Source organism: Lissotriton vulgaris, chromosome 5 (genome assembly GCF_964263255.1).
Source record: "Lissotriton vulgaris chromosome 5, aLisVul1.2, whole genome shotgun sequence".
Classification (NCBI taxonomy): domain Eukaryota; kingdom Metazoa; phylum Chordata; class Amphibia; order Caudata; family Salamandridae; genus Lissotriton; species Lissotriton vulgaris.
In genome coordinates this window covers 1,719,715,735-1,719,728,505 of record NC_141693.1, presented here as the reverse complement: position 1 = coordinate 1,719,728,505, position 12,771 = coordinate 1,719,715,735, and positions in this window count along the sequence as shown.

Sequence of the window (12,771 nt, the reverse complement as noted above, 5' to 3'; positions counted from 1 at the left end):
TTATAATCTTGCAGGAGTCAGTGGGTGACCTTAAGTCTTCATTTACACCCTCAGCTACTCCTACAACTGTTGGTGGTTGCGATGCCGGACCATCGCTTATTGGTGATGTATCGATCGACTCCTCCCATTCTTGAGCTACTCCTGGTTCAAGTCAGTTGCAGGTATTTAAATCGGACAAGGGAGCAAATCTATTGCCAGTACCAAATCCCCACTCAAAGGGAGTGGCTACCTGACCCTGACCATATGGAGCTAAATTCCACATGGGTTGTGGGGTTATTGGGTGTGCCGGGAACTGATCGTTTCTCAACCATTGTGTTGGCCTAACGCCCCGGGTCCTATAATCATAGGCCCGTAGGCCAGAACCCCAAACATTTCCTCTTGGCTCTTGTGCCAAGGGTGGCCTAATGTTTAACTCATTTGGGCGATAAAGTCTTCCTGGCTCCCGATACGCTATGGGCTGAGACCAGTCATTATGAAGTCGAAATCTGGGGCCCCCTCCCCATCTACTAGTATTGGTGTGTCTTTTGTAACTGGGGAGTTTAGGTAAGATGGTGAACCTATTTTCATCAAAGAAGAACTTGAGGGTGAGAGGGATTATGGAGCCACTGCGACGTTGGGGTGGAAAAATGTTATTTAAAATGTCTGGAAGAACCTCAGCATTAGCAAAGTTAAGAATAACGCAGTCCCCTTGAAACTTTTTGGGCTTGCTGCCAATCCATGGTACCCTCCTTGACATAACGAAGTCCCCTGCCAACTTATCAAAACCTTGTTCTGTCATGTACATGTTGTTAGTGAGCCAATGTAACGCTTTATCTTTTAGGTCCTGGTTGGACTCTACTTTGTCTTGTGTTAGAACAGGGACGTTTGCCAACACCAGAACTACCGGCGAGGCTTCCAAGATAAATTGAGCAGAAATATCCTCTTGATGTGTTCCCGCTATAGCAGCGGAAGTACTGATGCGAGGATCTACAGCATCTACGTCCTGACCCACTACAGGTAATGATGGTGATGGAGGCGGGGGTGGCGGCCCTTGCTGGATGGGTTGCCAGCTACTCTCGTTTGGAGTAACCTCCACGTTTGTGGGTATTAAATTTGTAACGAGGGAAGATAAATTTTCAACCTCGTCTACCAACTTGCTATGTGCCACACCCAACTTTTTTACCTCGGATGTTAACTTGTCCAGTTTCCCTATCATGGGTTTAATTATAGTCCTGATTTTGATGTCAATCATATCTTGGATCCTGTTAAAAAGGTCCTCATCAATAGAGCTTCTTGGCTCAGTATCAATATCGGGATCAATGTGTTTCCTTACTCGAGTAGGGGGTGGGGTAGTGGCCTTTTTCCTACCTAGATGTTTTCCCCCCCGTTTTGCTGCAGATTTTCGACAAGCTCTAACAGCCCGTGTAGCAGGCTGCGGGGATTGTGAGGCTACGTCCGTGGCAGCTATCTGTTGGTTTGAGTCATTGATGGTATTATCTGATAAATCTATCAAATCTTGTCTGTCTAATCGAGGGTCAGAATCAACTTTGTCCACAGATCCCGAATCTTGAGAGTTCAAATTTACTGGGGTTACTGAAAGGTTTTCTGGCGGAGGTTCTGATGTCTCAGAACTTAAAGCGCTTGTCGAGGGACTTACTGATGGCAAGATGGGTGATTGACTCAACCCTAGAGATTGCCTTCGCTTGTTGTTAATATCATTGACTACTTGCACGAGATATGAGTCTAAAGTGTTCACAGACTCGGCCGGGACAGGCACCCGTTTTTTACCCATTATTGGAGCTGTAACTGCGGGCAACCTACAGAACAGCTCAACTCAAATGGATTAAAATAGAGGTGCACTGCAAGCGGTGATGTAACAGGCAGTCAGTGACAATGCAATGGCGGACAAATATCGACAATGCAGTATGTTGGCCGAGATATCAAAATGGGAAGAGTACCTTATTAATCAGCCGATGTATGTCAAGGGAGTGGCCTAGCCTGGCCTTTTCGTGCCTCTGAGGGCCACAGAGGGCCCGCCCTTTGCCCGGGCTTCGCCCCGGGCGTCCCGCTCGCGTCCCGCGACGCTGAGGGCTTTCGGTTTTGTAGAGCCCCTCCCGGCGCTTCTGCCGGGAGGGGCTCTACAAAACCGAAAGCCCTCAGCGTCGCTGGACGCCCGGGGTGAAGCCCGGGCAAAGGGCGGGAGCTCGGTGTCCTTGGTTGGCTGGTTGGCTGGTCCGCAGATTGCAGTTCACCGTGCGCTCTGTTTTACAAGCGCTGTCAGGTAGGGCGCTGCTCTCTCTCAGTTAGCTTTGAACCTCCCCCCACCATTGTAGTCTTCACAGAAGCTCGGTATGCTCTGCAATCACCCGGGGTTCAACAGGTGGGATATGATTGGTATCTCTACAGTCCAGGACCTGGTTATGAAGGACAAGATCCTCAGGTTCGAGGAACTACAAAAGGCCTACAGACTGGCGCCGGGAGAGGTCTTTCGATATTTACAAGTCCGTCATGCCTTGCGGGCGGCGATCCCCAGCTGTGAGGACATACCTGAATCGTCCCCTCTGGAGGATCGACTGCTGGATGGGCAGTTGCACTCCAAGGCAATCTCCCTGACCTATAAAAAACTCAGTAATTATATGCCTGATTCTCTCGGGAAGCTCAAGGATGGTTGGGAAGGGGACCTTGGACCGATTGAGGAAGAGGATTGGAGACAGGCGCTAATGTCCTCTAGAAAGGCTGCCATCACACTTGGATTTCGAATAATTCAACTTCGTATCTTACATCGCTCATATCTGACGGGGATAACGCTAGCGAAAATTGGGTCTCAATCAGATGACTTGTGTTTGAAGGGCTGCAGACAGTCGGACACCTTTTATCATATGATATGGGATTGCCCGCTGGTGCAGAGATTGTGGGACAGAGCCGCGACCCATATGCAATCTGCACTGGGGAAGACGCTTACTTTGACGCCCCGTTTGGGCTTGCTTAATATATGGGAAGCTACAGACCTTACTCAGACGGAGCAAGAGTTCGTGACTTTGGGCTTCACATTACTCAAGAGGGAGACAGCGAGGGGATGGGGCGGGGTGACACCGCCAGCAGTGGCGATCTGGCAGAAAGAGCTTGACAGATGCATGGTGGCTGAGAAAGAAGTGTTTGTAACTAGGGGGTGCCCGAAGAAGTGGGACAGGAAAGGTCCAGGTGAAATTCATACAGGGGGGAGATATGTGTGTCGCCCGTGGTAGAGTTGGAAATACGGAGATGAAGGGACAGGGAAAGCACTGTTTAAAAATATATTTTATTGTGGCCTCGGCTCACAGTATGGTGCTGGCTGTAACTTGCAAATGTATTGTATAAGAAACAAATGTGTTGTCTGTCATGTAACTTTTCAATAAAAATTTTTTTTTTAAAATAATAAATCCCCTATTTTGCTAAAACCCTGTCCTCTCCATTTGGCTATACCGGCTGGATCTAGTAATGGATCTTGCCCTAGAGCGCAACATTTCTCCATTAATATTGGGGATTGCATAATGACTGAAGAGTTGTTTTTTTCACTTAATACTCCATTTTAGGGTTTTATATCGACTTTTTGGGGGATTTTTGTTAAACGCATAAAATCCTTGATTTCATATTCTTGTTGGGTTGGATCTATAAAGAAATTGTCATATCTATTAATACTTAAAATCTATATTATTCTGTAAATGGTATGTGCAAAGTTCACAAAGTTCTCTCAAATCAGGAAGAGCTAAACCCCCTTCTTCGCCAGGCTATATAGGGCATCAATAGCAAGTCTTGATACCTTATTTGCCCAAAAAAAACTAGAAAACAAGACTTGCACTGTAAAAATTTCATTTGAACCGCATTTGGAATGGCTAAAAATAGAAAATTGCAAAAGGGTAACATCATTCTACGAATTATAGCTGCCTGACCTATTATTGATATAGGAAGATATTTCCATTTTATCAGTTTGTCTTTTATCTTATTATGAAGAGGGATATAGTTTAGGGCATATAGATTATTGATATTCTCTGTGACATATACTCCTAGATACCTCTTAGGCCTAATATTAACCAGTGGACTCAATTCTGGTAATAACGTGTCAGAAGTACAATTGCAGAGCAATATTTCTGTCTTTGATTTATTTTTCTGTACCCTCCAATGGATTGAAATTTCTGAAAAATAATAAATATTTGATGTTGGACTTCTAAATTAGGTTTTAAAAAGAGAGCAATATCATCAGCGTAAAGCGTAATGTTTGAGCGGATGGCTATGCCAAGGGGCTCTATAAAACATGCAAAGAGTAGGAGAGATAGGGGACAGCCTAATCTTGTTCCTCTACCAACTCTACAATTGCCAACTTTATTAGTGTTTACAATTATTTGTGCCATGGCCCCCTTATAAAATTTAGAGATTACGGCAATCAGCTCAGAAGGAAAGCCAAATCCAGGTAAAATGTAAAAAAGACTTTCCCAGCACACAAGGTCAAAAGCCTTTTCAGCATCTAATAACATAATTTGAGCCCGGTTTTATTTTGAGTAAAATAGTAGTCCAAAGCCTCAACTAAAAAGGTGGTATTAAAAAATAGTTGTCGGCTGGCGACAAATCCACGCTGGTCTGTGCGTATAATTGACCCTACGCACCTATTCATTCTATTTGCTAGTAGTTTGGCTTTAATTTTATAATCTGTGTTTAAGAGGCTGATAGGCCTATAAGAAATCATATCCTCTTTATCTTTGTTTTTTCTCAAGAAGCTAACCACCACCGCTGTACAAAAGCAAGATGGTATCTCTCCACCCTGCAGTATATGATAAGCTAACAAAATTAGTTCCTGGTTTAATATTGCACTGAATTTTTAAAAAGCATCTGCCGGTATGCCATCCTCCTCACATGCTTTACCCTTAGCCAGGTATTGAACAACCGCTTCGATTTCTTGTAATGTAACTCTGGCGATCACACTTGTGCTAATAATTGCCTGTAATTTTGGAATTTAAAGTCTAGTAATAAATGATTTTAATTTCAGGCTGTCCACCTCCTTCTGAATAGATGGATTCATAGTGATATAAAAATGCCTTTTGTATTTGGTCTTCGGCACTAAAGCGGGTTTCTGTGATTTTGTGGGTCAATGCATGAACTCTCTTCTGTGCCTGTTTATCTTTTATTTGACAGGCCTATAATTTACCAGTGAATTCACTCTCCTCGTAAACCCTTTGGAGATAGGCAGAATTTGCTGTATATACTTTAGTATAGTACTAGTCTTGCAAGGCCTGGCGAGTTAGCTCTAAAGCTGATTTGTTTTTACTACTTTTCTCCCTTAGATATTGTTCATTAGTACACTTGACTTCAGCTTCAAGGTGTGCTCTCATTATGCTTTGAGCACGTATAGTTGTAATCTGTTTAGACCAGGGCTCTCCAACGAGTAGCTCGTGAGCTACTCGTTGCTCTCCAGGTACCCATAAGTAGCTCCCCAGTGTGCAGCCCAGCTTAATACAGTAGACACTTTTGCTTAGTTGAATTCATATGTATCCCAAAATTGAAAAGTGTGCATTTGAGAATAAAGTGTGTATATTTTCAGAACTCCTGTGCTGATGTTTGGGGGACTTATTACTAATATTATTAACTTGGTGCCAGAGGGTTGCAGCTATGGCCGTTATGTATTACCCATGTACTAGTATTCCACATTGACAAAGCATTTTTTAAATTATTGCTGGGATCTGTCCCGGATGTACTGACTCACTGCTAGTAATCTTGCATATGGTGGTGGTATGTTTTGTATTGTACCCCAATATAGGCCTGGGTAGTCACCTAAACTTTCACCTACATTTCCTTGCCATTGTACTACATAACAGACTTTGCTATTGACTTTTTACCTAGTTAGGATGCTGCATTAATGTTGTGTGGTTTTACCAGAAAACTGGGCTAATTTATTATGCATGAGGATTCTCAGAATCACAGCAGGATTACCATCTTCTGCATAATACCTATGTATTAGGGTTGTCCCTTCCGTCATCCTCGGCCTACATGACACAGCAAGGTAGGCCCTTGAGGGTACCTTTTGGGTATATATACACCATATCTTTGTTGGGGCAGGCAGAGGAGAAAGACTTCCATGCTGACACACTGACGCAAGGTGCTGAGGTTCCTGCATACAGACACTCCAGCATGCAGTTGTCTGACATTCCTCCCGGGGTGTCCTTCTCAAGACCAAGACGGGATCCCACAGTCTCTCACTTCAGGTAAGGTAAGGGGGTTAGCTTCAGCCTAGGAGGATTCTTGGCTCTACACCTACATACATGATAGGTACACTTAGGTACATCTAGTTAGGGTTGCATCGTACGAGTATGCATTATTATTGTCATGTATTTTTATACCTGCCAGTATACGTTGTTTTAGCACTATGGTAGGAATCTACCATCCATTTACCCTGTTGGTGCTTATAATCATTTATATCTGTTTCTGTCTTATGGTTGTTTCAGCACACCTATTTTTCACTAGAATGACGCTGGTTCAAAAAATGATTATTGAAAAACGTCCCCAGTATTTATTCAGTGTTTTTCTCCAAGACAAAGCAATCATGATTGACTGAGTGAAAAGTACTATACTGTTTCCACGATCCCTGATTGGACAGGGTTGTCATGTTCGATAGTTGCCGAGACCTATTCTCTCCTTGGAAAGAGGAGTTTGCAGTGGCACTGCGAGCTAGCTCGTAAATAGGTGAACATACCCACCCGGTGGGGGTGTCTGGAATCAGTATGGACACCAATCCCACAGTCTATTGTGATAAAGTGCCATCTTTCTTGCATGTTATGCCCCCACTTTTTGCTGAATTGCTTATGTGTTATGGCTGAGTGTGCCCTGGGCTCCTGCCAATCAGGTGCCCAGGGCCTGTGTTCCTTCCTTAAAACACTATTGAAGCTGAAACCCAATTGGCATCTCTGGCCACATGTCAGCCCCTGGTAAATGGTACCCTAGGTACCCAGGGCACTGTGACCAGAGAATACCCCTAAGGGCTACAGCACTTATTGTGCCACCATTAGGGGCCCTGCACCCTGACACCAACAGCCTGCCTTGGCAGACTGAGTGTCCTGGTGCAGACCTAAACAAAGATGCGACATGGTACACATCCCTGTGTGCCATGCCCACAAACCCACTGCCCTGGCATACATCAGTCACCCCTCTAGCTGGGTGCCCTATGCCAGTGGTGTGGGCAAAGGTGCATGAGCCCTGTGCTCCTACAGTACCCACGACCATTACTGGGCACTGTAAGTGCAGTGATGCCATTAAGAGTATATGGTGCTGGGAGGTTGTCATTACGAACTCCACAGCACCATAATGGCTACACTGAAGACTGACAAGTTTGATATCAAACTTCTCAGCACATTAAACCAGCACTGATGCCAGTGGGATTTATTGTAGAATGCACTACAGAGGGCATCTTAGAGATGCCCCCTGAAACCTAACATACAATCCACGTCTGGTCTGAGAGGCTGCCTAGGCTGCTACACAGCAAACATGTTGATGGACCCCTGGGTGGAGAGCCCCTGCTCTCTTGGGCCTGCAACAATGAACATCCTAGGCGAGGTGCTAGGCCTCCTCCCCCAGGATGGGCAGGGGGAAGCTTCAAAGGCATACTGCCTTTGTGAGCTTCTCCAGACCACTTGCTGTACTCAGCAACTGGCCCCCACAAGTTCTGACCCCCACTCTGGCGGGAAACCCTACGTGAGGAAAGGGGGTGTGCCAGCCTGTGCCAACTCCATCCCTCAGGTGGGAGATGCGAGGTGAAGCACAACTCCGGGCTCTGGTCATCTTGAGGATGGGGAGCCCTGCCCAATCAGAGATAGGCTCCTGCCCCCTTCCCACAGGAGAGGAGCAGGATAGGGGTGCACTCACCCCAGGACTGGGACCCATTGGTCCCTGCCCTTCCCCTACCAGTCACGCCCCTAAATGTAGTATTTAGGGGTACCCTGAACCTTCCTTCCTCAGATCCCGATTTTGAAACAAGAAGAAGACCTGCCATGCAGGTGCTAACAAGAGGACAACACCAACTGACTTGGCCCCAGCCCTACAGGCCTGTTGATCCTTGAACCTGCTCCTGCTAAATCCCGGCGTCTCCTGCGGATAGCAACCTCAAGAACCCCGGAGAACCTGCCTGCCTTGACCCCCTTAGAGACTGGGACTCCCAGAAGCAGTGGCTCTGCTCAAACAGCAATACCCCTGGTGCCAGCAAGGAACCGCAAATCCAGCCCACTCTGCACCCGCCGAGCCCGGCCTGTGCCCAAGTGGACAAAGACCCTGAGGATGTCCCCCGGCCATTCTGACCTGGAATCCAGTGGCCCAGGACCCTCCTTGACGACCCAGACAATGCCTGCAGACTCAGAACCAGGGAACCCTCCTACCACGACCAGCAGAGAGTAAGATTTCCTGATGTCCAAAGACACCCCTGCAACCGGCGCCCCCGGCCTCCTGCGCCCAATTCCGGGGTGCCTACCTACCCTTCAAGATCCCAACTTACCCCTCGAAGTGTTAGTCACTCCAGACGATCTACTACACAAACCTACCCACGGGTCTGATCAATTCTACCTCACTGATAAGTGAAACCTTATCTTTATCCTAGGTGCAAAAGGGGGACCTCATTGCAAGTGTGGATTCCCATCAGTCACCAAAAGTTGCCACCCTTCATCATCATCTGGGTCTCCTCCTAGTATCTAGGATTAAATAAACATGGATTAAAACTGAGTACTTTGGTGGAGGCGTTTTACTTAAAAATGCCTAAGTGTATAAGGCTGTGCAACCCGAGTGTGGCCCACAAAACGTTGGCCACCATTTTCAAAAGCATTATACCCAAGTGCGTAGGAACGGCCCACTATTTCTGGTACTGCACGCTAAATGGGAATAGAAATGAAGAAATATGAATTAAACTAAAAGAAACAGGGTGTGCTTCAGGATACTTTTGTCTTGTCGTCATAACATTGCGTTTCATCACCTGAAAGCACCCAAATATAAGGACAAAAACTGTGAAAGAAAAAGAAAATAACGCGTTTTTACGTTAAAGGAAGCTTACCTCGCTCGGATCACGGAGAAAGTCACAAATAAGGACTGTTAATTTCGGATTATGCTCATTTGATATGCAAACAGAGTTTCATGTTTATCATATTTGTATTCTGACAACATAGGGTGATTGCAAATGGTTGTGGTCATTGTAGTTTACATTGTAACGTATGATACTGATTGGGAGGGGCAGTTGGTGAGAATACACATGACTATTTACACCAATGTACCGTAGAGGTGGGGCGATTAACATCCATTAAATGTTTGGGAGAGTGAGCGTGGTTGCTAGTAGGATACAATTAGAGCGTTTGAGGAAGGTGAAGCGCAGCACGTTTTGCATCAGGTATGCACGGGGAATAGGTATGGTGTTTGAATCAACAAAGGGGATGATTTTAGTATTCTCTGGGGGAGGGAAGTAGGACAGAAGGGATTGAAGGTGGACAGGCGTTAAGAGGTTAGAATGTCAGGGGGACTTTGGGTTTAAAAGGTTCAGGAGATATGTTTTTCAAATAACGAGGCTGCAATGTTTACTACCGGGGTTAGATGGAGGGTTATGTGTTACGATTTGGAGTTTGCTGTTTAGACTTGTGATATGTTCAGGGGGAGGGGATTTGGTTTGACCGACACTTTTAGGATAATTTTGATGGGATGAAAAGAGTATGGGTAGTAAGATAAATAATATTTTGAAATCATGAGGGTTATTAGGGATATGTGACTGACTCGTGTATTTTTTGATTTATAGATACTCCTGAAGAAGGTTTTTTAAAAACCGAAATGCATTGAGTTAGATGTATATCGAATGGAGTGGAGGAATTCAAAAAATTTGTTACAATTTTATGTATAGGCCTGGATGGGCAATACATAGAATATTAAAATGCTTTAAGTGAATCAACGAAATTTACATCTCTTTGACGTGATGAAATTTAAAGATACATTTTGAAAAAGAAGGATTAAATAAACATGGATTAAAACTGAGTACTTTGGTGGAAGCGTATTAGTTTTTTTGTATACTTTGTTTATTGAGTTTTTAACACAAAGAACAAAACAAACAGTATAAGGGGTGGTAATGTGGTACAAAGCAAAAACACATGGATTATACAACATAAGTAGATCATGACAAGTTGAGGTTCCGTGATTCTGAACCCGTTCAATAAAGGTCGTTGTATCAAGACGATTTTGGCATCAGAGGACCGCAAATAACGAGTGCGGTATGTGCGAGTGTTTTCGTCATGTTCGGTTGATGGATTCACTGTGTATTCAGGGATTTTGTTCCGAACCTTTGGGTTCCATTTTGTGTGCTGCAGCCATTTTGTGGTTGCCCTCACATAGGCCGATGACTACGGCCGAACTAGTCTTTGGGACACGTACACCTTTAGTTGACTTCTGTGTGACCTGAACGAACTGACTCCATTTCCCGAAGCTGATCTTGATGAGCCAGTTCCTTGTTAGGTAGCTGGTCAGATAGAGATCAAAGAGCAGGACATTGCTGAGTTTATGGTACATGCACACACCCTTCTATCTTGTTTCTCATCTGTTTCTGTTCCTTCTTTTATGGCCTATTTATGGTTTGGATTGAGGTCCTTTTATTATGGGTTTTGTCCGGCCTGTCCAAGCAAGAATGTTGGATTTTGCCTTGTCATTTATGGTGGGCTGGACAACTGAAAGTGGGCTTGTCGTTATGTGATATCTTTTGAAATGTCACTGTGTGATTGGACAGTTCGTAAATAATTGATGCTAGTCAGGAATGTGATTTTTGGCATAAAAGACGATGTCTCGCAATACTACAATTGTACAGTCTCTGACGAACCACCCGTGTTGTGCTTCGTAGACCTCTGTTCCTGGTTGCAGCCAATAAATTTGGTCTTTGACGTCACCGAGAAGTATCCCGTGTCTCTGTATTCTAAGACAGGTAAACCCAAAGACATTGGGCGTGCCCCTGGCGCCGCTGGGTTCTAAAACCCGGTTCTTCAGTTGGCGCCCAACGTGGGGCGACTTCAGCGGTAGAGGTCCAAGCCTGGAGATCGTTAGGAGCTTTGTATGAAAATTCTGGAGGAAGGCCTGCCACTTCATCGACCCCTGTATGTCGTCGTGGTCCTAAAGTCGTTGCTGCGAGGTTCCCCGCTTTCCGACGGCTATGAAGGACTGCTGCCCTGACTGTCGCCCTGTCTTGGAGCCTTTTGACGATTTGTAGAGCGAGACAATAGACGGGTCTTCTGGCGACGTCATCGATATTTAAGTTAAGTATGAGTGGAGCATCTCCCAGCCCTTAGTTTTGTTTTGGGTATCCCCTTGGGATCTTTGATTTGGGACTTGCAAGCTCCAAAGCCGAGGGACTTGTGTATTCACGAGGCTATCGTATTCGATATTCCCTTGAAGTTTGAAGCTAGACTAGTGAGCGAAGATGCCTGGTCTTAGCAGACTTGGAAAGATATTTTGTTGTGGTTGTAATAGGGATTCCCGATTGGAGGACTCGTGACCGGTGCCTCCGATTGGAGCTCCGATCTATGAGCTCTATTTAAAACATGGCGTGGGCCCTTTCACGTATAATGAAGTATGGATTAGTTATAGTAGGAAGGATGGTGTCCGAAAGTGGCCCCAATATGGTAGTTATGACATGGAGATTTTAGATAATTTAGAAGTTAAACTTTTCAAGAAGAAAGCCCGGCCGGCGATGTTTGATTCTTTCCGCCTCTGGCGAAAGGAAGCCAAACAGAAAGAAATTAAGTTAGCAAAAAGAAATAAAAGAGAGAAAGGTATTTCGATAATGCAAGCTGATATACAATTTAAAGATAACGAAGAACAAGCGAGTGAGCAGTTGCACAGGCAACGTAAAATGGCGATTGATAAGTGTTATCCAGCTTTGCCACCTCAACAGCAAGGTGCAACGAAGGACCTTGAGAAAGATCCTTTGATGTCACATTTGTTGAGTTCGCCACCCCCATATGTGCAGAGTGCTACAGTACGTCCGCAACCTCCGGTTGCTTTGCCTCCTGCTATTGTACAACTGCCAGCTCCTCTGCAGTTGGCTCCTATTCCTTTGGTGCAGCCTTCTCCAGGGCCGCCGACTTTGCTACCTGCTCCGTCTCCAACTCCTACGACTTTGTCTACTGTACTTGCTACTACGTCTGCTATTGTTCCTACGTTGGTTTCCTCTCAGTCTGCTTTGTCTCCTGTTCTTATGTCAACTTCTCCTTCTGTTCGACATGGAATGACTGATACTGTTACTGGTCTCTTTTCTCCTCTCTTTGGGTCATTAGGTGTGACCCCTGTTTTGGCGCGTACACAGTTGCGTGGCCAACTGCCAGGTCCTGATGAGCGGGAAGTATTGGATCATTTATCGCGTAAATGGGTTACTAATCCTTTAAGGTATACTTTGGAGTCTGTTATGGATGTTTTCCGTCAATGGGGAGCACTGAAGCAGAGATATGTTTTCGAGAAGATGTGTACTTTCCTTCGTGAAGAATGGGAAGATGGTGATTTGGGACAGACTCCGTCTGAGTTGTTCCACGTACAGTCCGAGTTTGCGAAGGGAACTATAGTGGGCCTCAACATTGAAAGAGCAGTTGCGACATTGTTGTCGTTTAGGAGTGAGTCTTCTTCTCAGCCGTTGTTTGAGCCTGATTCTTCTGTTAGGAGAAAAGTGCGACAATATCCAATGAGAGAGGTTCCTCCGGTGTGGAAAGAGGCCGTTGTGGCCAATGCTCAAGCTGGTATTCAAGCTGCGTCGGCTCATTTTCAGTATGTTTG